A 27,207-nucleotide genomic window follows, 5' to 3' on the forward strand; every position below is an offset into this window, starting at 1 on the left:
GTTGGGTGGGGCTGGCTGGCTGGCTGGCTGGCAGCGTTCAGCTGGGGTGGTTGGAAACCGATGGTCAGGAGGTGAAGTGTAGCTGCCGGAGTGAGTGTGGGCACTGGTGACATCAGCTGGAGGGTGTCAACTAAGCCATGGTTCAGGAGTGCTGGCATGCCCCTGTAGCCCTGGAGAAATGTCCCACACCTGCTTGGCAAGCTAATGCTACGCACAGTTTTGGAAGAATCAACAGGAAACCGGGGAATAGCAGCAGACCTGTATCAGGGTGGGGAAACAGTGTCAGAGCCAAGGCTGCCATGCCACGAATCCGCTGCACTCCACGGTGTCCACACGTGCGGTCAGCTCATGGCACCTGCAGTGGGGGGCCTTGTGTACAGAGACAGCTGGGAAGGGGAAAGTTGAAAATGGGAATGTGGTCCTGTCAGGGTTTGGTGAAATTCTTCCTCCTCTAACCTCTAAAGCGAACTTGTGTCCTCCTTCGCCTCTAAGGTGAACTTGTGTCCTGAGAATGAGGAATGAACACGCAGATGCTCTTGGGAGACACTGAGAGGCCAGTGTCAGGGGAGGGCAGCCATTTCTTGAGTAGCCGGCAGGGTGCTGCTGTAGGACTGACCGATCAAAGGATGTGGTGGCCGGAAGCTAGTCTGTTTCTTTACTTAAAAAAATTTTTTTCATGTTTATTTACTTTTGAGAGAGACAGAGAGAGACAGAGCATGAGCGGGGGAGAGGCAGAGAGAAGGACACACAGAATCCAAAGCAGGCTCTAGCCTCCGAGCTGTCAGCACAGAGCCTGACGCAGAGCTCGAACTCACAAACTGCGAGATCATGACCTGAGCCAAAGTCGGACGCCTAATGGACTAAGCCAGCCAAGCACCTCTAGTCAATTAGTTCAGCAGGTTGTTGTGCATATTCTGCCTCAGCAAGGCTCCTGAGGAGAACAGGGAGCAGAGGGCAGAGACATTTATTTTCTCAGATGTGCTGCCTACAAAAGATGGAACTGGTGAGTGACACACAACACACCTTAATGCAGGTCTTCTGGAGAGCTACTCCCCAAGGTCAGAGACCAGTGTGACATTCCCCTCCTTTCATTTCCCAGATGGAGGGTCTATTTGCTCAGTAGGGATAACAGGCAAGCCTCTGCCTAGGTGAGGCATGGTGATGTGCCCTTTCTTACAGCAGGTGGGCGCTGAGATATGGGGGAACAGCATCCAGAAGTGCGGGTCCTTTGAGGCTCTGTGGGGGTCTGTGAATATCCTTAATACGGGTGCTTAAACCAAGCCCAAGGATTTGGCTTTCTCAAAAAAGCAAGTGACAGAGAAAAAAGAAGAAACTGAGATTTAAAAAATTTTTTTTCTTAATGCTTTGCTTTGCACCAAAGTCACTGATTTCTAAAGGTACCAACAAACTCATCTGGTACTTACTTTTGATTAGAATGGTGCAGGCTTCTGCTTCTACAGACTTAAGAAATCTCTATCCCTGACTTAGTTCATTGGGACAAACTAAAATGGCCCCAAAGGTCCCTGGTGTTTGAAAATCCCCGAGGCTGCCACACCATAAGCCCCCCTTAGTTCTCAGTTTCTATTTAAAGAGCCATTTACACTTGCACGTGCATATTTTGTCACACCTCAGATGGAGAGGGTTTGAAGGGCAGACATCAAGGCTTCTGGCGCCACGAGGTATATGGTCTCTCCCAGGACAAGGTGGAACATGCCAGTGTACATAGGCCCTTCGGCCTGCTTTCTGCTCTGGACTAAAACAACTTGGTGGTTAAAAGCAAGGAGTCTGGGGTCCTTTAAACCCTGGTCCCAGTCCCGCGTTTTGCTCTATGGTCTTGGGCGGAAGGGTGTTAAATTTCCTAAGCCTCAACTGCTTTACCTGTGAAATGGGGTCAGTAACAGTATCTATCCTGTAGAGCTGTTGAAAGGACTGACGAAACACTGCAAGTGGTGCTTCCAGTGGAGTGGCTAGGACTCGCTCTAGAGGCCCCAAGGACTGGGAGATCTGGATTGAGATCAAGCTCCCCTCCTTTCCTTTGCTCCAAAATGCCACGTATACATGTGGCAGCATGGGGAGCCCTCCTGGACAAGGATTACAGATGGAGGCCTAGAAGGGTAGTTGTTTTTCACTAATAGTCCAGAATTTTGCCATGAGAAGTGAAGTGGTCAATACTAGCCTGGGAAACATGTGTCCATGTTGTAGATGTTTCTCAGGGAGTCAGCCCACCTCCTCCGCACAGGCTCCCAGGGACCCTGAGGGCCTAAGGTCACAGTTCCTCCTCCTAAGCAATTTTTATTTTGCTCTAAGTGTAAAAAATAACCAACTGCTTTGGTTTGAATCACTCCTCTCAGGGGGTATGGGTCAAACAACAAGCCATGGTACCAACTTGGCCAAAGTTGGAAATGGCTGAGTTAGGAGTTAGTTAGGAGTCTTGTTTTCTTGACACATGCAACAACTTGTATGGATCTCAAGGGCATTAGACTGAAAAAAAAATCTCAAAAAGTCACATACTCTATGATTCCATTTATATAATATTCTTTTTTTTAATTTTATTTTTTTATATTTACATCTAAATTAGTTAGCATATAGTGCAACAATGATTTCAGAAGTAGATTCCTTAATGCCTCTTACCCATTTAGCCCATCCCCCCTCCCACAATCCGTCCAGTAACCTTCTGTTTGTTCTCCATACTTAAGATTCTCATATGTTTTGTTCCCCTCCCTGTTTTTATATTATTTTTGTTTCCCTTCCCTTAGGTTCATCTGTTTTGTCTCTTAAAGGCCTCATATGAGTAAAGTCATATGATATTTATCTTTCTCTGACTAATTTCGCTTAGCATAATATCCTCCAGTTCCATCCACGTAGTTGCAAATGGCAAGATTTCATTCTTTTTGATTGCCAAGTAATACTCCATTATATATATCTATATATAGATATAGATATAGATATATAGATATAGATATAGATATATAGATATAGATACAGATATAGATATAGATATAGATACACACACACACACACACACACACACCACATCTTCTTTATCCATTCTTCCATTGATGGACATTGGGGCTCTTTCCATACTTTGGCTATTGTTGATAGTGCTGCTATAAACATTGGGGTGCATATGTCCCTTCAAAACAGCACACTTGTATCCCTTGGGTAAATACCTAGTAGTACAATTGCTGGGTTGTAGGATAGTTGTATTTTTAATTTTTTGAGGAACCTACATACTGTTTTCCAGAGTGCCTGCACCAGCTTGCATTCCCACCAACAGTGCAAAAAGAGATCCTCTTTCTCCGCATCCTCGCCAACATCTATTGTTGCCTGAGTTGCTAATGTTAGCCATTCTGACAGATGTCAGGTGGTATCTCATCGTGGTTTTGATTTGTATTTCCCTGATGATGAGTGATGTTGAGCATTTTTTCATGTGACTGTTGGCCATCTGGATGTCTTCTTTGGAGAAGTGTCTATTCATGTCTTTTGCCCATTTCTTCACTGGATTATTTGTTTTTTTGGATGTTGAGTTTGATAAGTTCTTTATAGATTTTGGATACTAGCCCTTTATCTGATATGTCATTTGCAAATACCTTCTCTCATTCCGTCTGTTGCCTTTTAGTTTTGCTTATCGTTTCCTTCACTGTGCAGAAGGTTTTTATGTTGATGAGGTCCCAGCAGTTCATTTTTGCTTTTGTTTCCCTTGCCTCTGGCAATGTGTTGAGTAAGAAGTTGCTTCGGCCAAGATCAGAGAGGTTTTTGCCTGATTTCTCCTCAAGGATTTTGATGGCTTCCTGTCTTACGTTTAGGTCTTTCATCCATTTTGAGTTTATTTTTGTGTATGGTGTAAGAAAGTGGTCCAGGTTCATTCTTCTGCATGTCACTGTCCAGTTTTCCCAGCACCACTTGCTGAGAGATTGTCTTTATTACATTGGATATTCTTTACTGCTTTGTCAAATATTAGTTGGGTACACATTTGTGGGTCCATTTCTGGGTTCTCTATTCTGTTCCATTGATCTGAGTGTCTGTTCTTGTGCCAGTACCATACTGTCTTGATGATTACAGTTTTGTAGTATAGCTTAAAGTCCAGGATTGTGATGCCTCCTGCTTTCGTTTTCTTTTTCAAGATTGCTTTGGCTATTTGGGGTCTTTTCTGGTTCCATACAAATTTTAGGATTATTTGTTCTAGCTCTGTGAAGAATGCTGGTGTTACTTTGATAGGGATTGCATTATGTAGATTGCTTTGGGTAGTATCGACATTTTAACAATATTTGTTCTTCCTATCCAGGAGCATGGAATCTTTTTCTAATTTTTTGTGTCTTCTTCAATTTCTTTCATAATCTTTCTATAGTTTCCAGTGTATAGATTTTTCACCTCTTTGGTTAGATCTATTCCTACGTATTTTATGGTTTTTTGTGCAATTGTAAATGGGATTGATTCCTTGATTTCTCTTCTGTTGCTTCATTGTTGGTGAATAGGAATGCAACTGATTTCTGTTCATTGATTTTATATCCTGCAACTTTGCTGAATTCATGAATCAGTTTTAGCAGTTTTTTGGTGGAATCTTTTGGGTTTTCTATATAGAGTATCATGTCATCTGCGAAGAGTGAAAGTTTCACCTCCTCCCGGCCGATTTGGATGCCTTTTATTTCTTTGTGTTGTCTGATTGCAGAGGCTAAGACTTCCAATACTATGTTGAATAACAGTGGTGAGAGTGGACATCCCTGTCTTGTTCCTGACCTTAAAGGGAAAGCTCTCAGTTTTTCCCTGTTGAGGATATTAGCGGTAGGTCTTTCATATACGGCTTTTATGATCTCGAGGTATGATCCTTCTATCCCTACTTTCTTGAGGGTTTTTATCAAGAAAGGATACTGTATTTTGTCAAATGCTTTCTCTGCATCTATTGAGAGGATCATATGTTTCTTGTCATTTCTTTTATTGATATGATGAATCACATTGTTTTGCAGATATTGAAGCAGCCCTGCATCCCCATTTATATAATATTCTTAAAATGACAAAATTATAAAGATGGAAAACAGAGTAGAGGCTAAGGGTTGGGGGGGAAGACACTCGAGGGGAGACACTCGAAGGAAGCATGAGGGAGATCTTTTTACAATAGGATCATTCTGTATCAGATGCCAGTGGCAGTCACGCAAATCCACACATACGGTATAACAAGACAGAGCTGTGCACCTGTGCGCATGCACACGTGAGCAACCCACTGCTTTGCTTTGCAGGAGTTATGACACAGTTAGCATTCAAGCAACAGGCCAGTGTCCTAACTTTTTCAAAGTTGGAAATTACTAAGTTAGAGGTCAGGATTCTTGTTTTGTCATTGTAATTTTTTTGGGGGGTGCGATGGGGGGACGCCATCTTTCACTGTATCTAAAATCGAGGCATCACGGTGTTTTAAAAACCAAACCAAACCACTGCAGAGAAGGAAACCACATGTTACAACTCACTGCCTGGTGTGTTAGCATTCTGCCAATTCAGTGGTGACTAGATGGTAAATGATCACCAAAGAGGATCTGTATGATGCAATATGTTTCAGTATCCCCCCCACCCTCTCTCTCTCTCTCACACACACACACGCATGCACTCACACACGCACACACCTGATGTCCCCGCCCTGAGGTTTCCCAAGGGCTGACACTCTGTGACTTTGAACCTCTCGCCATGGTGAATGTCTGTTCTGCCGATGCTCAGGCTCTGTGCACTGGTGGTTAAATATTTTGAATGCAACTCATGACTCCTAGGTCTTGTATCCCACAGAATAAAAACAACAAGAACAACAACACAATGAAATAAATGCACAACCCTTCGATGAAAGTTTTATACTTTTAGGAGTCTTGCAACTTGCAATTTTTTTTTCTAAATGTAGGGTTTGTGATAAGTATTTCGAATTTAACTGCTGGAAAGAAATCTGTGACTAGCTTCGTGACTTGTAACTAACTCTTCTTGCTGTTACCATATGGTGTTTCCTTTAATAAAAACATTTTGCAGAAATAATGATAAAAAATTACTTTAAGCTTTTATAAAAGTTAGATGTTCCTGGCAATAAAAACACTCCTTATAATGAGGTAGATAACTTTGCATGTGGTAAACAGGAAAAACTCTGCTGACCTTGCCACTTTATCTCTAAGTGAAAATGATGCAATCCATTTGTGTCATTCATTCTTAGACATTTCCTGAATCTCTCATTCACTGACCTCTTATTAGACTGCAGGGACATACATTTAAGGCTCCTGTTCTATTCATGTATCCTCTAGGATCCTGTTTCCTTTGACTGTTTGCAACAGAACAACATATTCTCTATCTTCAGAGCTCTGAGCCATACTGTGTGTTGGTTCTGATGAGTTTAGCTGAATGGAGCCAAAAGAGCTGACCTGGCTTAAACACATTAAAAAACTTCTTGGAGGCGTGCAGACCAAAGCAGCTGTGAGTGATGGCAGGGGGAATCTGGCCTCTTTCTTCTTTCTGTCCCACCATCCTTAGCTAGCAGGCCGCTGTCTTTATGTGCATTCCCTAATGGCTACGAGATGGCTGCCCCTTCTCCAGGCCTCCCATCAGCTCTGCGGATAGACAGGAGAAGAGTTGCCTGGAAAAAGGCCAAAGGGATGTCCTAGGCAAAAAGCCTTTTAGGAAACCTCATCCAGAAACTTCTCCTTATTCTTTGGCCAGAGTTGGGTTGCACAGCCACCTCTAAGCCTGGGATAAGAGAGTCATGGATGAGGTTAGGTCAGCCAACCAATACCGTCTTCTGCTCACACTACTGCAGAGAGGAAGGAGGGATGAGCCTGTTTTCTTATAGGATCTTATTTCTGAAGGGCCTTAGCTTCCCCCACTGCCTTTTAAGATGCCTGTGAGTGGTTCTGAGTGTACATATGTGAGGTCTTGGTTGCTCAGCTTTACCTTTACAAGAACTAACTGCGCGATATTCCTTCTTGTGAGCCTGACTGTGTGGCTCATGTATAGAACCTATGAACTGTGATTTCATGCCCTTATGTTAGTTCACAGGGCAAAGTGAAAGTAGAGTAAGTTTAAATAAATGTCTTTACCCCCAAATCATCTGGCTTAGAGTGGAAGGAGGGAGGGTCCAGTCTCAGGCACGAATGGGTATTGTAGGGATAGAAAAGAGATGAGACAGAGGGTATGCAAATTATTCTACACTACAGATGTGGAAACAGTAAATTGGTTTCCTATGTATTTAACCACCACTCTTAGGTAACTCTCACCTCTGGGCTGAAAAAGAAGTGTTCTAGCAATTATGATGGTTTCAAATTTATAAGAGTTGAATTCATGCCGGTCTGCATTGAAAAGTTCTGTCGCCACTTCTATAATAAATAGCCAGGGGTACATATAGTTTAAAAAGTCCCTTGGGGTTAAACTGAAAATACGTTTCTCACTTTTGTTTCAAAACTATCATGATCACTGGGCTTTTCGCATTTTAATATAATCCACAAAATAATTAGCAGGCGTGTCCTGGAATAAATGTGGACTAAAAATTTCCTCTCACCCCATTGTGTTGGTCTTTCTAGATCTTAAGAGTTGTAAAGAGCGCGATTATGTCAGTTCTTCAGAGATGTGAATGTACTACCTGTGGTAGCCAGTCTCTGAGGGGCCCCCAGTGATCCCCACCTCCTGCCATTCACACTCTGTGTGGTCTCCCTGCCACCTGGACCAGGGGTGGTCTGTGTGGCACACACTACGACAGAAGTGATGATATGTTACGTCCAAGGGCAGGCTATGAAACACATCATGGCTCCTGTTCCCTCTAGTCACTCACTTATGGACACCAGCTGCCATGCTGCCCTGTGGAGAAGGCCACATGCCAAGGAACATATGACTTCTGACCAACGGCTTGGAGGAACCAAGGTCTCCTGGCACAGCCAAGAGAGTGAGCTTGGAAGGGGATCCTCTAGCCGCCGTCAAGCCTTTAGATGATACAGTACGAACCCCCACCCCCACCTCAACATCTTCACTACAATCTCATGACAGAACCGGAGCCAATATCACCCAGTCAAGACACTCACTCTCTAATTCCTGGCCATAGAAACTGTAAGAGAATAAAACATTTGTTGTGTTCAGCCACACTGTTTTGGGAGTAATTCATTATGCAGCAATAGATAACTGATCTACTAACCTTCTGAATGGTTCTGAATGGTTCAAACCAGCTTTGCAATCATCTTGAGAATAGCTTCCTAAAAGGGGGAACATCAATGGTCATTGTGACACCCAACCTTCCTCACTATTTTGGAAAGTTAACATGACACACTATAGAGCACGGTGTCACAGACAGGGCCAGACCTGCAGGGTGTGTTCAACAGGCAGGGGGTGAACACAACTTGCCAAAGAGTGAATCTAGAGGTTTAGAACATAGATAATATCCTATTTACTACAATCCTTAAAGTAACAATATTCAGAGGCTTACAATGGCCTTTTAGACTTTGCACGGCTCTACGAGTAGGCAAAGAATTCCTGAGAGAAAAGAGCCAAGGATATATGATGTCCTATCAATTATAACCACAATTATCACTTATGCACTGATACTTTACACCATTATTTCACCTAATCCTCCCAACAATCCAAGGAGAAATGGATGTCCAGTGAGGACAAGTAATTTGAGGGCACGAAGTGATGGAACCACAATTTGGGCCAGGAGCTTTCTTACTATGAAGCCCTATTCCTTTAATCACTAAACTCCCCACATTTTCCCTGGTTCAGCCCACCAATGTGATCTTGTGAGCCACCCACAGAAAGTACAGGGTAATGGAAGGAAGACATGGGAATGGCAGTAGACAGAATCAGAGAAGTAGGAAGATTACAGTTCTGCCACTTATTAGCTCAGTGACCTCGAGTAAGTCACTTAACCTTTCTGAGTCTTTCATGAAGAATGAACAATTCTATAATGAATAGCCAGGGGTACAGATAGTAAAACAAAAATAAAAACAAAACCCCTGAGGCTAAACTGAATATATATTTCTAGCTTTTGTTTCAAAACTAATAACTAATAATCCTTTTTGCATTTTAATATAACCTGCAAAATAGCCAGGAGATGTGTCTGGACTTAATCTTCTGAAAGGCTGCACACTTTATTGTGATGGTCATTTTAGAGGCCAACAGTCATGAAGTAGAGGAAGAGAGGAATTATCTATCTATAGAAAGACACAGTATCCTATCCATTCAACTGTCCATCTGTCTGTCCGTCCGTCCATCCATCCATCCATCCATCCATCCATCCATCCATCCATCCCTCCTTTTGTGGAGGAACTCTCTAGGCACTAATTACTTATCCTCATTTTTTTGGTGAATCTCCCTATGTATAAGGTGAGTATAACACCAATATATATATCAAAGGATTATTATGAAGATTGAAATAATTTATATAAAGCATTTGAAGTATTGTCTGGCCATATTAAGTGCTGTGGAAATGCTCCCTATTGTCATGGTCATCATCAGCACCATCGTCTAAGGAGAGAGACTCCAATCTGATGGGTCAGATTACAGGACACAGCCTGAGTGACAAAACTGCAGAGTGAAAATGGCACCTCAGGGACATGGCTCTCCCTGATGCCCTCCTCGTGCTATCTCACAGTGCAAAGAAGATCAAAGGCCCAAGGCCTACTCCCTAATTCCATGTACTTAGAGTCCTAAAGAAGACCAACTCTTTTTTCCTGCTTGGGAGGAGAGCTGGCCACATCTTCTTTTCTCAGGAGAACATGCATTCAGGACCCCACTCTCTTGTCCTCCAGTAGTACAACAAATCTTAAATCTAGTTTGGGGGGGTGAAATAGGTCTCTTAGGCCTCTAGGATAGGCCTCCTGCTCCAGCCCAGCTTTCCAGAATACCCAGAAAAATCTGTCAGACTACATTCTCCATTGCTCATCATGTTCAAATCTGCTGATGGAACTTGCAGCTACCGTCTACATTCAGTGTTGGTAATCCCAAACCCCTTAGCTATAACACCAATGTAGCACTTTTGAATCCCATGGTTATACAACAGCAACAATGATTATAATAGCTGGTATTTCTTGTGGATTTACTATGTGCTAGACATTCATATATCTATCAATTCATTTAATTCTTACAACTCTGATGAAGAGGCTACTACAATCCCTATTTCATACATGTAGGAAACAGAGCTCAAGAAGGTTACTGATTTCACAGGTTACATATCAAGTAACTAGGCTGGGAACAGAACCCGGGTCTCTCTGACTTCAGAACCAGTGGTCCCCACTGCTGTGGGGGTCTATCAATGTATAGCAGCTACAGGCTCTCAGGCTTGATTACACAACACTGAGAAAAAAATCACATCGAAAAGTAAAGTATAGACTCCAAGGTTTTGACAAAAGTTCTGCTTTGGGCTACTAATCTTTTCATTCATTCATTCATTCATTCATTCATTCATTTATAGAGTAAGTGAGTGAGCTGGGGATGGGCAGAGAGAGAGGAGAGAGAATCCTAAACAGGTTCCTCACCACCAGTACAGAGCCCGTGGTGGGGCTGTAACTCACGAACCATGAGATCATGACCTGAGTCGAAACCAAGAGTTGGACTGCTTAACTGACTGAGCCACCCAGGATCCCCATCTGGGATACTATTCTTTTCTTTTTCTTTTTCTTCTTTCTTTCTTTCTTTCTTTCTTTCTTTCTTTCTTTCTTTCTTTCTTCTTTTTGAGAGAGAGGGTACAAGTGACAGAGGGGCAGAGAAAGGGAGGGAGAGAGAGAGAGAAGCAGGGCTCAAACTCACTGGATGCAGGACTCCAGCTCACAAACCATGAGATCATGACTTGAGCCAAGGTCAGATGTTTAACTGAGCCACCCAGGCACTCTGGGTTACTATTCTTATATATTCTTGGGCAAAGGTGGTTAGATTAAAAAGTGGGACAATCAGTGTGACTATGAAAATCAGGGTGTGGCAGTGGCAAGGAGGAGAAATAAAACAGATTATAAACCCAACTGGCTCTACGAAATGTTTTTGATATTTTAGAAAGAGAGTCAATGGTTAGGATGGAAAAAACAACAACAACCATCTTTTTAGAGTAAAAATCTCCTTTTTTTTAGACCATGGTATTACAAAAGTTTTAAAGAAAATGTGCCATGAGATTTCCTGCTCTAATTTGCAATGATTCAGGACACACTTCACTTAGATCGGGAAATGATAAGCATGTGACCCACATAGCTTCAATTTCCTCTGTTGAAAACCAAATCCCATTTTCACTTGTGGGCATTTCATTCATCTTTGCTTTTTTGGTTTTTTAATTACATAGCAGAAAGCGCTACTGTAATTTCCTCCCTGCGTAACGACAGCATTATTCATCAAGAAGCTTTTAATTCTATACAGCAATTGCTTCTCTTCAAAAATCTGCTTTCAATCTCCACAGAGGCAGGAGGGTGTGATTTTTTGACCCTAAGGTTAATTGTCTGCAAATAAGTTAAAATCACACAAAACCTCATCCTGGGAAAAGGGAATGCGAGCCTGACCCTTCACTTTACCTGCCTTATTGTTAGAGGTGGTATGGGATTGAGCTGGGGCAGGGTAGCCAGACCCTGTGGCATTCCTTGTCTGTCCCTCTGGACCTTGATCTGTGAGGGAGGGGCAGGACCATCTCTTCCATGGCTGTAATTTATTTTATTTCTCTAAATATAATTTATTGTCAAGTTAGCTAACATACAGTGTATACAGTGTGCTCTCAGTTTGATTCATCGCTTACATACGACACCCAGTGCTCACCCAACAAGTGGCCTTCTTGCTGCCCTATCACCCATTCCCCCCACCCCCATCAACCCTCAGGTTGTTCTCTGTATTTAAGAGTCTCTTATGGTTTGCCTTCCTCTCTGTTTGAGGGCTCACATGGTATCTGGCTCATGGGAAGAAGTCGATAAATGATTGCAAAAGTGATCTGAGTTGAAAGAAGAGTGAATGGAGGACTGAGCTCTGAAGCATTCCTGACTTTTGTTTTTAAAGTTCTGTGTATGAAAAGATCCTATTTCTGGAGGAAAAAAAGGAGAGAAGCAATGAGGAGATTCACTAGGGGCCCTCAGGGGACTAGTGACCAGGACTGAGGAGTGAGGCTGATCTGGGAGGAAAGTCTGATGTGCCCATGGGATCCGGTGTCTTCTTCCCAGACTCTTCCCTCCCAATTGCACCACCAATAACATCCATCTTCTCTCCAGTGATGGGCCCAACTCTCACTTCTTCATTTGTTTCATTGTAATTAAAAACCACTTCTGAGTACCCTATGTGTGGCCTGATATTGAACTTTGGCTGGAAGGGAATGGATAAGAATAATAGTTGCTAACATGTGTGGAGTACCCACTAGGCACCAGGGACACCTGCACGCGGTTTCAAGCATTAACCTCTCAGCCTCACGGCTCCCCAGGGGGCTAAATGCCAGGTGATCCCTGCTCCCCAAGGGGGGCTTGCATGCTTCATCACTACAGCATCCCACATGCACCCCTCGTTATACTTGTGTCTGGTGTCACCAGAACCATTTGTTGACATGTCTGTCACTTCTAAAGACTGCTCATTCACTTTTGTGTCCCCAACACCTAGCACACTGGCTGGTACATGACAGGTGCTATATAATGTTTGCTGTGTTACTTAAGTGGCTCTTAAATCCAACGGGGAAAGAAGCACATTAGGAAGCAATGCAAAATTGTACACACAGTTCCAGAGGGGCAGAGTGCAGGCAGGGGCCTGGGCCAGTGACACACACTTGGAACCTTGCGGGTTGAGGGGCAGCTCTGCAAGCCTGTCACAGCCATGGGGTCAGCAGGACCCCTGAAGAGGACAGCAGCAGAGGAGGCAGCGATTGTGGGAAGGCAGGTTCTCCTCATGTGGGTGACATGAGGCAGGGTCTCGGTGCGGTCCAGACGACACATGATGTGATAAATCACTGTGGGCCATCGAGCAGATAAAGGTTCCCAGCTGTGGCTAACAAATGTTGAGGACCTGAGAGGGACCAAGGGGCCCTATTTTTATGATCTTCAATTTTTAATGGGAAAGGATGTCTGAGAAGACGGAGATCAAACAGTGTGCCCCAACATGATGGCCGCATAGACTTCTAATGGAATTTCGGTGCAGAGGGACTTTGAGCTCCAGTAGACAACACAGCCCAACTTCTGCCCCTTGGACAGGACACTACCCACAGAAGAATGTGCAGAACATCAAAGGGCAGGACTAAGTAAAACTTCTCACTAGAAACCACACCCCTGCCTGTGAAAAATGCTCCATCACATAGGATCTATGGCTCCTACTCCAGGGGGCAGGGGCTGATGGCCTGAGTGTGCTGGGGAGAGCACTGGGCAGGATCTGGGGCATGGGGTATTGAGGATCTGGGGTCCTACTCCCAGCAGAGAAAGGGGAAAGTTTTGTGGGCTGTATGGAGAGAGGGAGGACCCACAAAGAAAAAGAGAAAGAAGGGAAAGGAGGAGGGCAGGAGAAGGAGGAAGGGAAAGTGGGAGGAGAGGTGTTTTCCTCTGAGTGGTGGTCCCTGGGGTCTGTCTCATTTCCCAGCTTCTTCATACCTTTTTAAAAACCCCTATGCCCCAATTCTTTTAAATGCCCAAAGTCTGTCACCTTCTCAGGTCAGCTGAATTTCCAAGAGTTATTGGTCTACCTGGGGCGGGGGTAGGGTAGTCACACTTGCGTCCAGGTCTCAGTGTTTTCCCCACACAATGAGCATGTAGCCTCAGAGTCCGTGCTTGCAGAGACTGCTTGGGTCGGTATACCAGCTCTACCTCTTAGTTGCTGTGAGACATGAAGCAAGTTACTTAACCTTGCTGTGCTTCAGTTTCCTCATCTTTAATGTACCTTCTAGGGCTGAGTGACTAATTGAGTTAACCCATGTGAAGCTCTTAGACTATAAGAAGCACATAATAAAGTTATTAATAGCAATGATTTGGGGAGGCAAGTTTACTATTAACAGAAGAACCATTTAATAAGAGTGACTAAGTGAAGACTTAGCTCATGACCTCTGAAAGATCACCAGCTCATAGTATAATCCATCCTTTGTGAAGAACAGTTTTGTCAGTTGTACAGGAGTTCTTAGAAGGAGTCTTAATTTCTCTCTCCCGGCCTTGTGCTCGGGCATACAAACCGATGATAATGAATTACTGCCCTATGACATATCTTGGGTAAATAAATCCAAGGAAAACAGTTCTAGTTGGACAAAGATCCCTTTGATCCTGTAAATCCTCATTCTTTATAGACTGATCTAGGCCTGGGGTTGGTTGAAATCATCTTCCTAAGGACTGACCCATATGTGTCTCTCTTTTCCAGTCTCCCTTCCCCCTGGTTCTCAAAAACAGAAGCATCTATATCCTCCTCCCAAGCATCTTCTCCCAAACATTTAGTGCCTTCGATCTCCTGCTGTTTCCTCATTAATCGTCTCATCTATCTTCAATCTCTCTTTCTCCCTGAAAAAGGCTCATATTTCTCTCAAAAAATTTTTTTTAAAGGAAACTCTTTTACAGTGCTTGTTTTCACTGAAAAAGTTATTGAAATGTAATATACTTCTTGCCTCTACCCTCAGTTCCTAAGTATGGGGGCTCCATTAACACCATTCTCCTATAACTATGTATTTAAGTCTCTGGTGACCTTCAGTGTCCACGAGAGAGTCCTGTAACTCCATCTTCACTCATCTAGACCTTTTTGAGCATGTCAAAGTCAACCCTATCTTTCCCTCTGAAACTTCTCTCAGCCTCCCATGACCCTGTGTTCCTGGAAACCTTAGTAAGCTTCTGACTGTTCCTTCTTGGGCTCTGGATTTGCGCTCTCTTACAACCTCCTCACCTGCTCCCATATACGGCCTGCCTTACCTTGATGCGGGTGCTCCCAAAGGACCTATCCTTGGCACTTTTCTCTTCTCTGCCCTTCACTTTGTCCAAGCACATGGTTCAAGTGACCACCTCTATGTAGAGAACCTGGGTGCTGACCTCTCCTGCAAGCCCACATTCCCCAACACCTGCTCAGCACCTCCAGCTAACTGTATGTCTATGGGGCTCAGTCTCAAGCTAGTCCAAACTGAGTCACCCCCTCCTTCCATGCCTGTGCATCTCCCTGGGTGCCATCACTCTGATCATGGCCCATCATTCTCCCAGGCACCCAGATACTCTCAAAGACTTGGGATCACCTTAGACTCTTCACTTTCTCTGGCCTCCACTTCTAAATCTTATCAATCCTGCAATCTCAGATGCATACCTCCTCTTCTCAGTGCTCATTAAACACATCCCAATTCAGTCTCTCCTCAACAGCTTTTTGCCTTTGCCTTCCACTCAGAATCTCCACCATCTGTTTTTCCCCAACTCCAAGCCATCATCATCTCCACAAAGCCCAGTCTAATCCCGGTCCTGCTCTGTGTCTCATGAGTTGGGCACTGCTTTCTCCTTTCCTACATACAGATGGAGAGAGTGAGGTTCACGGAAGTTCAGTCTAAGGTCAGTAAGTAGGAGAGCCAAAATTTAAATTCAAGAATGTCTAGCTCCAAAGGCACTATTGTTCCATGGATGGATTGTTGGCTGGTGAGCTGGATAGACAGATGGATGGGTCAATGGGTAAAGAGGTGAATAAATGAAGAAATAATAAGCAGAGTTTGGTAACTAAGAACAACCCATCCCACCAAGTGGACTGGCATATGTTTAAAATGGGAGGGCAGCCTTGGCATAATTCCTGTAGAGCAGTGGTTCTTAACAGGGTAAGTTTTGCTCCTCAGGGGACATTTGGCAAGATTTGGGGACATTTTCAGTTGTCACAACTGGCGTGTGTGGGGGGCATGTTGCTCACGGCATATGGTAGGTAGAGGCCAGGGAGGCCGTAAACATCCTGCAAAGCTCAGGACAGCGCCCACAGCAAAGACTTATCCGATTTGAAATGTCAACAGTGCCAAGCTTGACAAACCCTGCTTAAGAGTGATTCAGTGCCAAGTAGTATTCCATTTGTAGCAATGTGGATGGGATTGGCGGGTATTATGCTAAGTGAAATAAGTCAGTCAGAGAAAGACAGATACTATATGTTTTCACTCATATGTGGATCTTGAGAAACTTAACAGAAGACCATGGGGGAAAGGAAGGGGGAAAAAACAGCTACAGAGAGGGAGGGAGGCAAATCATAAGAGACTCAAATACTGAGAACAAACTAAGGGTTGATGGGGAGGTGGGGAGAGGGGAAAGTGGGTGATGGGCATTGAGGAGGGTACCTGTTGGGATGAGCACTGGGTGTTGTATGGAAACCAACTTGACAATAAATTATATCTAACTAAAAAAAAAAGTGATTTAGGTCAATCCCTTGGGAAATAGGCAAGTTTTCTGAGGGTAAGTGAAGGAATATGATGAGTAATTTTATACTTGGAAATCTGTGCTTCAAAAATAAGCAAACAGAAAACAAAACCAAAGCGTGGATGGCTTGTGCTTAAAAGGATAAGGGCCCACCCCTTGAGGGGAAAGAGAGAGAGGAGCCGAGGATGGAAACAGAACTCAGTACAGAGGAGTGCAGAGCATTGCCATATATCCTAAACGTTTCCAAGAGAAAAATAAAATGAGTACATACTCACCTTTCAAAAACACATGCAGGTGGATGTGTGTTGCCTTTTCTGAACAACCCTCTCTGTTCTAAGACTGTGTGCCTACCCCTGCTTTCTTGTCCCCATCTCTTTGATATTCCTGCCCCAGTTTCCCCAGTGTTGTGCTCCCTGTGCAGTCCATGTCAGGTCGAGGGGCAGGCTCTGAGACTCCCGTGGCTGGGCTGGAGCTTTGGCTCAACCCAAAGCTGGTGTTGGCCAGCCGGGGTGCCTGGCCCTTGGCTCTACCTTTGGGACGGCCAAGGACACTCAACAGGCCCTCATGAGCCCTGCCAGGGGTTGATGGGACTCTGCATCCACCTCACTCATTAGCACAAGCTACTCATTTTAGTTACCTTGAGAGGAAGTTGAGTCAACATACACTCAAAATCAACTCTATGTAGTGGCTGCATGGGCCTTGGCTCCTTCCTGCAGCAGCAAGATTGATTCTCCCTGGGACTGAATGCTTGCTTTGCTTAAGTGCCCCTTTCAGTTAAGTTGTGAGAAATGGAAATAATAGCCATCTGCAGGATGAGTGAGCACTGCAGTGCTGAGAGTCCTCAGAACCTACCATCCGCTTCCTGGGTACAGACTGCAGCCTGGGCCATGGTCAAAAGCATGCTGCCCAGTGCTGGAGACAAGGGGGACCTTCAAAAGTCCACGAGAGAAGGACTGGAGAGCTCAGGCAAGGTTTCAGGTGGCTTCAGGGCGGACAGCTTCAACACAGCAGGGTCCCTTGATGGAAGGCAGGGCAGCAGAGAGCAGAGAATTTTACCAAAAAATATAGTTCACACTGGGCAACTACCTGGTTGTTTCCTGGAAAAGCCCAAGTACAGGAGGCTCACAACTGGGCCTGATAGCTCTCGTATTCTAAAACAAGCCTCCATTTCCTTCCTCCAGCCAGGTTCTCCTGAAGTACAGTGAGCTGTGCAAACGGAGGCTTTCTTTATGATTTAGACCAATTCACTGCCAGTTATAGCTCTCCACAGCGCACGATGTGTTTTTCCTGTCACTTACTGCAGGGAGAGAATCATGTGAGTATGTTCTCAGTTTTGCCAACAGCAAAAATCATTTTGAAGAAGGCATTCTTTCTAGATGAATAGAATTATTATTCCCTATACTTCCTTGTCCCCTCCCCATCATGAATAAACAGTCATTTCAGCTTTAGCAAACCTCGCTTCAAAAATAGGCAAAGCACACACACACACACAAAAGAAAGAAAAACACCCGATAAAGCTGTAATGCTCTAAAATCCATAATTCGCCTCCAAATGTCACAATGTGAAAGCACCCGAGTCCCTTCTAAGCACATTAGTAAGGGACAGTAGGCCATTGCCAGCTATTAGACTACTTTGAAATAAACCCAAATGATTGCAAGCCAGGCATAATTCCTCTATTTGAGTTTCTCATGGAGCTGCAACCCTGTGATTGCAAACTCCGGCTACCATTCAAAATTAACAAAGGATGCAGACACTGTCGATGAAACATTAATGACCAATTTGCAAATGTTCTAAGACCCCCTTCGTTCATCATGGGTTCATCAATGCAACACTCACCCATCTCTCTTTATTCTTTCAATTATTTAGCATCCATTAAGCGCCCACAGTAGGCCAAGCTCCCATGACCTTTCATCCACATTACCTCCCCACTAACAGCTTCATTCACCTGGTGGCCCTTCTAACTGCACAGCGAATCGACCTTTGCCTTAAGGCAGGAAGCTCATTTAGAAATCATTCTCTATGGGCACCCCTTGCATTACATCTCCAAGTGCTGAGGACACAGGGCAGTGTGCAGATATGACAGAAGCTCGAGGAACTTTTCCAGGCTGTCCCAGTGCACTGGAGGAAAACATACCTGAAAATGAGATCCTTGTGGTACCTCAATCTGTGAATCCTTCAGACCCACTTTGTCTGACTTGATTAATTAACTCAGACATCTTTAAATATTTACCACGTGCCTACAATAATGTTCCAAGAAGCACTGTCTCAGAGGGTGGAGGATACATAAGATGAGACAGGTAAAAGCATAGCAATGTCACAGCTGCTGTGGAGGGCTGAGCAGTGTTGTGGGTTCACAGCCAAGTTCTGATCACCCAGATATGGGGTCACCTCCACGTAAGTGGAGTTGGGGACCATGAAGGATTGAGGGACATGGAAAGGTCCTCCCCATTTCAAACGACTCCCCTTCGCTGCGTGTCCTAGACTCAAGTGCATCCTGAATCACAAAGACGGACACCAGACGGTGCCCTGAATGCACTTGCTTCACAGTTACCTGAGGCCCACCAGGGTAGCATTTCTGATCTTAAACAGGAAGTCCCTGACCTGGCCTTTCCTCCATTCTGGCCACTCAGCACCATGCCGTGACCTCTGAAAAGTGATAATGAATACAAATGACACCGCTACCATAGAGAAAGTAGCAGATGCTATGAAACAGGTATAAACAGAATGTTCCAGGAGACCAGTAGAGAGACAGAAAGCTCTTGGCAGAGGAACAGGGTCTGACCTCATGAAGGCAGTGGCATTTGAGCTAGCCATTGAATGATGGTTCTCTCCAATCAACTAATAATGATTAATAACAACCCCAACCCCCCACCCCACAGAGCAGCCACTACTATTTACTGAGTAATTCTCTGGGTGCCAAGCACTGTATTCATGCTCTTCCTATTAGCAACAGCCCACGGGAAAACCCCATTTTACAGATGGTAAAAGCAAGGCTCAAAGAGGCTAAGGTCACACCATTTGCACACAATAATGATAAAGCTGGAATCTGAATCATGTTTGTTTAGCTGAGATCATCACTGTGATGGCCGGAGGATGTTACATGTTCATTCCATGTCACTCTGGAAGGGCCTTGGTTCCTGGGGAGTGATGTGGGTGCAGAACAGGGGCCCACTGCTGCTGAGAACCAGTGCGGGAGCCACTGATTAGGAACTTCCAAAAGTAGAGAAGACGGGTGAATTCTGGGGCGAGAGCGGGGAGAGGGAGCCCTGGCTCTGGGGACTGTAGTCTCGTTAACTACTGATGCCCTCTACCCTTCCACAGCCTCCATGCTCTTCCAGAACAATGCCTGCTGGGCAGTGGGGGTCTCTTAGGCACCGGGGGGGCCTCATGCTCCCTCCTTTCTTTTTACTGCTTTTCGCATATTCTTAAAACAATCACAGAAACGCTAAAAGAAAAGCAATTAATGTGCTCATGTCCCTTCTCATCTTAACACAAATGTTGTCACATGTCTGCATTTCTTTACAGTCCTTGCCAACATGTATCCCTATTTTCACACAGTTACGGGATGCACACACAATTTTAGGTTTTGTTTTATGTAACATTATTGTCTAAATATTTTCCTATTTGCTACAGTCTTCATAATTATCATCTTGATGGTGGGTTCCAGACATCAAATTTGCATCCCCCGCACAGGGGCCTGCTGGCTCCAGAGTGAGGCACTTGAAATTCACTCCCCAAATCTACATGTGGGAAGTACATCCCTGAACGTGCACATGTGCATTAAACACTCTGGCGAAGGGGTTCCAGATTGACCCAAGTGAGGATGAAAAAAAAAAAAAAGATTTGAAAGAGAAAAAAAGGGCAAGGTTTCTATTTGTGTTTCAGCCGCAGGGGTGGAAGAAGAGGAGAGAATCTGGAGCTGGTGCCTTGGTGGGGGTGGGGGGAAGGGTAGCACAGCCAGACTTTTAAAGTCAAGCCTCCCAAGGCTGGTGTGCTCCACTGTGCAGTCACTTAACCGCTCAGATTCACCCACCTTCCTTCCAATTAAAGTTCCTAAAATAGCAACAATGACAATGCTGATAAGCATAATACAAGATGACACTTTCACAGCACTTTGTCACATGCCACGTGCTGTTCCAAGAGCTTCACATGTATCAGCTCATTCAATCTTTATAAGTATCTACTATTTTTTCCTGTTTTACAGGTGTGGAAACTGAGGCACCAAGAGGAATAGGTAGGTCTTCCCACAGCTGGTGGCAAGGATTTGAACCCAGGCAGCCAGGCTGGAGAGTCCATGCTTGGAATCATTTCATAATAGCTGCCTCAAAACTCAGATTTCAATTCCTTCCCTGCTCAAAATTCTTTTCTCATCTCCCACTGATTATCAAATTCAGTTCCAACCCATTCGGCTGGCATTCAAGGCCCCACACAGCCTGCCTCCAAAGTCCCTTTCTAGCTTTCTTCCCATAATTCCCCTTCACACTTCTCCATTCCACACGTGAGGTACAAAGCATGAGCATGGGGTCCAAAGTATGACTGTTCTCAGCTAGTAATCCTTAGTCTCTCTTCCCTGTGTTGGCCTAGAATATCCCCTGTTTCCACATATCCAAATCTTACCCGTTTTTCTGCTCCAGGAGCTTTCTCTTCCCATACTGCTCAGCAATTCCTTGTCTGAGCTCTAGGAACCATGTACTGTGATACCTCCTTTCAACCTGGACACTGAACTCCATGCAGGGAAGGAGAAGAGGGCTTATGAGGCATAACAAACAGCTGTACATGATACTCTCTCTCCTCATTAGTCCCTGCATCCCACCCCACTGCCCCCACTTCACATTTTCCCTTCCCTTTGAGTTCAAGTCCATCCCATATTTCCGACTGACCTTCAAGGTCTGGAAGAAGTGGGTTTTGGAGGGCATTCTTCCTGCTGCTTCCTTCTAGGGTTTCTGAGTTTTTGAAGGAAGAAAAGTATGTTGACTGAGTACTTTTTCTCTTAGGTACAGTTCGTTAGAAATTGTCCTTCCAGCCAGAATCATAACACACAGGTGCATATTTCTACCTCCCTTAGGGCTGGTCAGGCCTTATTTATTATTAAACCTACCCCATCTGCTGGGCTAGCATGTAAGCTAACCTGTAACATTGGGAACAATCAGGGGCGATCTCTGCTCTAAGAAGGGAGCTGAGCACACCTCTGAGCAGGGATAGGAAAACTGCTGACTTCTCTCTCAACCCCACCAGGGCTCCACCCACTTAGAACCTGACCCCAAGGGAGTATGGCATGACCCACACTTCTTACCTAGTGTTATTCTTATTTGGGAAAATATCTTACATTGCCTACATGGACCTAAGCTTTTTAGAGGTAAGCTATTTTTATATCCCACATAGTACCTTGTAGAAAACCTGCCACTTGATATTCAACAAATGTTTGATGAATGAATGAATAGCTTTTTCCAAGAGGACCAATATGATAAACTCATGAAGAATTAGTAATAAACAATAATAAATTTATTAGAGATCCTAGTGAGTGAAATAAGGCAAGAAAACGAAATAAAAGGCATGGATTGAAAAGGAAGAGATAAAATTCTCTTACTTACAGATGTCATGATTTGGCTACAATGATAACCCAAAATAATCTATTAAAAAAACTATTAGAACTTAGTAAGGTCACAAAACACAAAATCAATCTTAAAAAAAATCTATATTTCTATAAACTAGCAGTCAACAACTGAAAACCAAAATAATAAAAATGATGCCATTTGCAGTAGCATGAAAACACATTGAAATACGTAAGCACAAATATGAGAAAATAAGTACTAGATATGTGTGATTAAAAATATAAACACTGGAAAAATAAATCAAAGATCTAAATAAATGATGAGGTACATATACCATGATCATGGATTGAAACATAAAATATTTTGATGTTAATTTTTCCCAGACTACTATATATATATTCAACACAATTCTAATCTGATTCTGAGCACAAGTGTTTGTAGAAATCAACAAGCTGATTTTAAATTTTATATGGAAAGCAAAGGAATACCCCAAACAGTTTTGTAAAAAAACAAAATTAGAGGACTGCACTACTTGATTTCAAGATGTCCTATAAAGCAATAGTAATCAAGCCAGGGTTGTATTAAATAAAGGACAAAGAAAAATAACCAGAATAGAAAACCCAAATAGACCTATATATGTGGTCAATTGATTTCTCAAAACAGGAGAAAAACAAGGAGAAAGGAGAGTGCTGAAACTATTGGATATCCATAAGCAAAAAAAAGTAAAAAAGGAACCTCAATTCACATCTTGCACATTCTGCAAAAATTAACTCAAATTAACTTAAGTGTAAATCTAAAACCACAAAGCATCTAGAAGATAATCTTTGTTGTCTTGGATTAGGTAAAGATTTCTTAGATACAATGCCAAACATATGATTCGTAAAAGAAAATATTGATAAACTGAATCTTAATAAGAAGAAAACAACTTAAGTAACAAAATGAACAAAAGATACGAAGAGACAATTCATCAAAGATATACAAGTGGCAAATGAGCACATGACACTCAACGTCATTTGATATTAACAAAATGCAAATTAAAAACAATAATTTATCACTGTATCTATTAGGTTAAAAAACAAACGATCTGACAATACCGAGTGCTGGTGAGGATTCTAAGGAACTAGAAGTGTCATACGTTGCTGGTGGGAATGAGAAATGGTACAGCCACTTTAGGAAACAGGGCAGTTTCTTACAAAGTTAGACATACATTTGCCATATGACCCAGAAATCCCACCCACTCTTGGGTATTTACCAAAGTGAAATGATAACTTATGTTCACACAAACACCTGCATGTGAATATTTACAGCAGTTTTATTTACATTTGCCCCAAACTGGAAACAATCTAAATGGCTCTCACCTGGAAAATGAAGAAACAAACTGTGGTTCATTAATACAATGGAATACTACTCAGCAATAAAAAGGAAAAAAAAACTACTCACATACAACAACATGGAAAGACCTCAAGGGCATTATGCTAAATGAAAGGAACCAGATTCAAGAAGTTACATACTGCATGATTCCATTGCTATGACATTCTGGCAAAGGCAAATGCGTAGGGTTAGAAAATAGATCAGTGGGTGCTACTGGCTGAGAGTGGGAGGTAGGGTCGGCTAAAGGGTCTCAGGTCTGGCAGATTCCAAAACGCTGTAAAACAGAACTTAAATCAGGCAGTTCAGGGAAAAGTGTGCTGAAATTTACAACACTTGCCTGGCTTGGGCTCCCGTGGAACCCAGGGGGAGCCCTTCCCTTCTGACCTAGCGCACTCTCTTCCTGCCGCAGGTGAGTAACCCAGTGGGCAGCCCAGTGAGGGCTCTGCTGGGGGTTTCCACTGTCCTGGGGGAGTGTGCCTGTCACCAGCAGGGCCCCTCACAACTGAGACCTCCTGCTGTGGCTGCTTCTAAAATTCACTCCGAGCCACATTTTGGCCTAAAGCCCTGAAGCCTCTTTTCAGGAAGAAAGCATTGAACCTTCCAGTTTCATTTTGTTTTTTACTGCTTGTTCAAAGAACAATCATATAAAATAAAAATATCATCCTCAGGCAAGAGAATTTAATTCAAACATTCTTAAGAGTAGATTCAACAACAAACAAACCTGCCTCATTCTTGGTTTCCCCCGATTACAGAAAGAAAAAATGGAAAGAAGCAGAGAGTATTTATGGGAACAAGAATTTTCACCTGCCCCTCACACATGACCAAGAAACTTTGTAACAAGCACTTTATGGACATGATCCTAGTACATCTTCCCAACAACCCGAGGTCAGGGATTCTGCTATTACCCCACCTTACAGATGAAAACACCGAGGCTGGAAGGATCAGTACTGTGTCCAGGTTGCACAGTTCGTAGGGCATAAGGCAAAGATTTGAATCCAAGCACTTTTACCCCAAGGTCCAAGCTCTTAACCAGATGCTACAGTTGATATTTACACAGCTATGGTCAGAATGGGCTAGGAAGTTGCCTTTTGGTTTGTGAAGAAATGAAAAAGGTGTTAGATTTGTTTCTTCTCAACTCTTACTCTCTTTTTATATTAAACCCGTATGCGCACACTTGAGTTAGTCATTATCTGTGCCTCCTGATGGACTCTTATGACTGGCCCATTCGTGGCCTGCCTGCTTTCACTCACTCATCTGTTCTTAATAAGGTAAAATAATCAACACCCACAAAACCACGACTCAACATCTGAACTGGAACTTTGACAAGGAGCTATATCTCTCTGTGTGGTCTTCCCTGAACTGGTCCCCCTGACTCCCCTATCTGAGGTCATCGCAACTTTGAATTTCTGTTTACTGTCCTCTTGGTTTCCTTTTTATATAGCCTTATCACAACTATAATATTTTTAGAATTTATTTTTATTGTATAAAAAGTATCATGCTATATGTAATCGCTTGGATTTTTCCACTTACAGTCACAACTTTATTTTTTTAAGTTTATTTTGAGAGAGAGAGAGAGAGAGAGGGAGAGAGAGAACACATGCAAGTGGGGGCAGGGCTGAGCCTGAAGTGGGGCTTGATCTCACAAACTGTGAGATCACGACCTGAGCTGAAATCAAGGGTTGGTTGCTTAACCGACTGAGCCACCCAGGTGCCCCACATTCATACCTTTATAGCCAGCAGTTGGAATTTCAAGGCCAGCTATAGTCATCTGCAGAAGAAAGGAGGTATGAAGATGGGTGAAAACACACTTCCTGGGGGTAGTACGAGGTGGCTGTCACCTTTCACTCTGGCTCAATCCCCTCCAAGTCTTCATCAAACTTAGAATAAAAGCCAGCTCCTTACCTTGGTTTCTAAGGCCCAATCCAGTGTGGACCTGGACTTTCTCGCTGACCTTCCCTCACACTATGTCCTCCTCAGTCACTACGTTTAGTGACATGGTCCTCTTTCTGTTCTTCAGCCATTCTTGCTTCAGAGCCTGACTAGCTGTCCTGTTCTACCTGCTCTTAAGTTTCACCTGAAATGCTACCTTCTCTGAGGAGCCTTTCATGACCACCCAACCTAAAATAGCCCCTCTGATGCATAGCCCTGCTTTAGTTTGGTTATAGGATCCTATGCATTTTGAACAAAATTCTCTCTCTTGCCCCTCTATAAGAAGAAAGTCTTGTATAGGTCATCCTGAATATCTACTGTAGACCCTTTGCGGGCCCCCAAGACCCTTTTAGGGGTTTATAAGGTCAAAACAATTTCATAAGAATAAAGCCTTGTTTGCACTTTTCACCGTGTTGATATTTGTAATGTTGGTGAAAAAGCAAAGGTGGATAAAATCCATGAGCCCCTAATGCTGATCATGGTGGCAGTGGCACCGACATGTGACTAGTGGCCATTGAATGTTTTTACCATTTCATACTTACAGGGAAAAACAACAATCCATTTCACTTAAGAATGCCTTGAAAGAGCAGTAAAAATGATTTGCCTTTGTTACATCTTGACCTTGGAGTACATATCTTTTTGATAATCTGTGTGACTAAATGGGATGCCTGTCTGTTCCATACTGTGGTATGGGGGTGAAAAGCACGTCTGTGATCATTTGAGTTGTGAGACGAACTAGCAACTTTCTTCATGGAACACCATCAACTACTGACAGATTATGGCAGAAATTTTCTCAAAAGTGAATGACGTGGCCTGATAGTAATTTTTGGCAAGGATAAAAATCAAGCTTTCAAGTGAAAATCTGCATTTTGGAAAACTTGTATCGGCCAATGCTTCCTGATATTTAAGGCGTTTCTGATAAGAATGGCGGTGATATTAATAAATGTGATTTTTTAACCTTAGATAATGAAATGTGTCAACATTTGAAAGAGCTGCATAACTCAGTCAACCAATATCTTCCAACCGACTAATGCGAAATGTCACAAAAACATGCCTTTGTAAAAAATCCATTCAAATTGTATGATAGACTAATAGATTTTAACTTAACTAACAACAAGTTCAAGTGCAGCTAACTTTTAAGAAACTACTACTTGCTGAGTTTTGGTGTAATACCAAAAAAGAATATCTACAATTTTCTCACAAGGCTATTAAGACACTCTCGCTTTTTCAGCAACATATGGCAAGGTCGGATTTTCTTCAGATACTTCAATTAAAACAACTTAGAATACCAAATTGAATGTAGAAGCAGATATAAGACACCAGCTGTTTTCTATTAAGCCAGACATTAATGAGATCTGAAAAATATAAATCAATGCCACTCTTTCATTACAATTTTGTTTTTTTATAAAAGTATATTTATGTTAACATGCAATAGCTTCCTTATTACCTTTATATGAGTTAATAAAATATTTTTAAATATCACATTTTAAAATTTCAATATGGTCAACATCAATAGATATATACCCCCCGCCCCCGCTTCAATATTTTTAAGAGTGTAAAGGGGATCTTCAGACTCAAAAGTTTGTGAATCTCCACTCTAGTGGCTAGCATATGCTGGGTACTTGATAAATGTTGTTAAATGAACATGCTAAAGACATATTCTCTTTACTTTGTATCTGTCCTCCCTGCTCTTTCAAAATGTTCCACAAAGCTTTCTCAGTGGCTCAAAGTATTAGAGTAAGGCCAGCGATATGAGGACCCAGTGACAGGAGCATATAAGTCCCTGCAGAACTCAGAAGTTTCCCTCAGAATCACCATATGTATCTCCAACCATTTTTTTTATCCTTTCCCTTTTCTTAAGTGCTTACATCAGATACAAAATTTAAAACTGGTTCTAAGTATGTTTACTATGATTGCTTTAATTTTAACTACTGGTATTGCTGTAATATTGGTTTTTTTCTTTCTTTTTTTTGCTGTTGCACATTGAACATGCAGGTGATCTCACCACACTGCATGCTCAAGAGGAGCCTAACTGCCATTTAAAAATCACTTTTTTTTTTTTTAATTTTAGAGAGAAGAAG

The 27,207-nt window shown here is 43.0% G+C and overlaps 1 protein-coding gene across 15 annotated transcripts in view; it reads right to left on the bottom strand.

Moving 5' to 3' along the window:
- FARS2 (phenylalanyl-tRNA synthetase 2, mitochondrial) overlaps window positions 1-27,207 on the bottom strand; it is a 619,002-nt gene that overhangs the window by 110,617 nt on the left and 481,178 nt on the right. Inside the window, exon 7 of one of the 15 annotated variants that reach the window (XR_002072565.2) lies at window positions 17,127-17,290. The exons of the other annotated variants lie outside the window; for them this stretch is intronic. The gene's annotated coding sequence lies outside the window, so the exon portion shown is untranslated. The remainder of the gene's footprint in view (window positions 1-17,126; window positions 17,291-27,207) is intronic. 15 annotated transcript variants of the gene reach the window in all.

This window comes from Panthera pardus, unplaced genomic scaffold (genome assembly GCF_024362965.1).
Source record: "Panthera pardus isolate Hobbes unplaced genomic scaffold, ASM2436296v1 HiC_scaffold_17, whole genome shotgun sequence".
Taxonomy (NCBI): domain Eukaryota; kingdom Metazoa; phylum Chordata; class Mammalia; order Carnivora; family Felidae; genus Panthera; species Panthera pardus.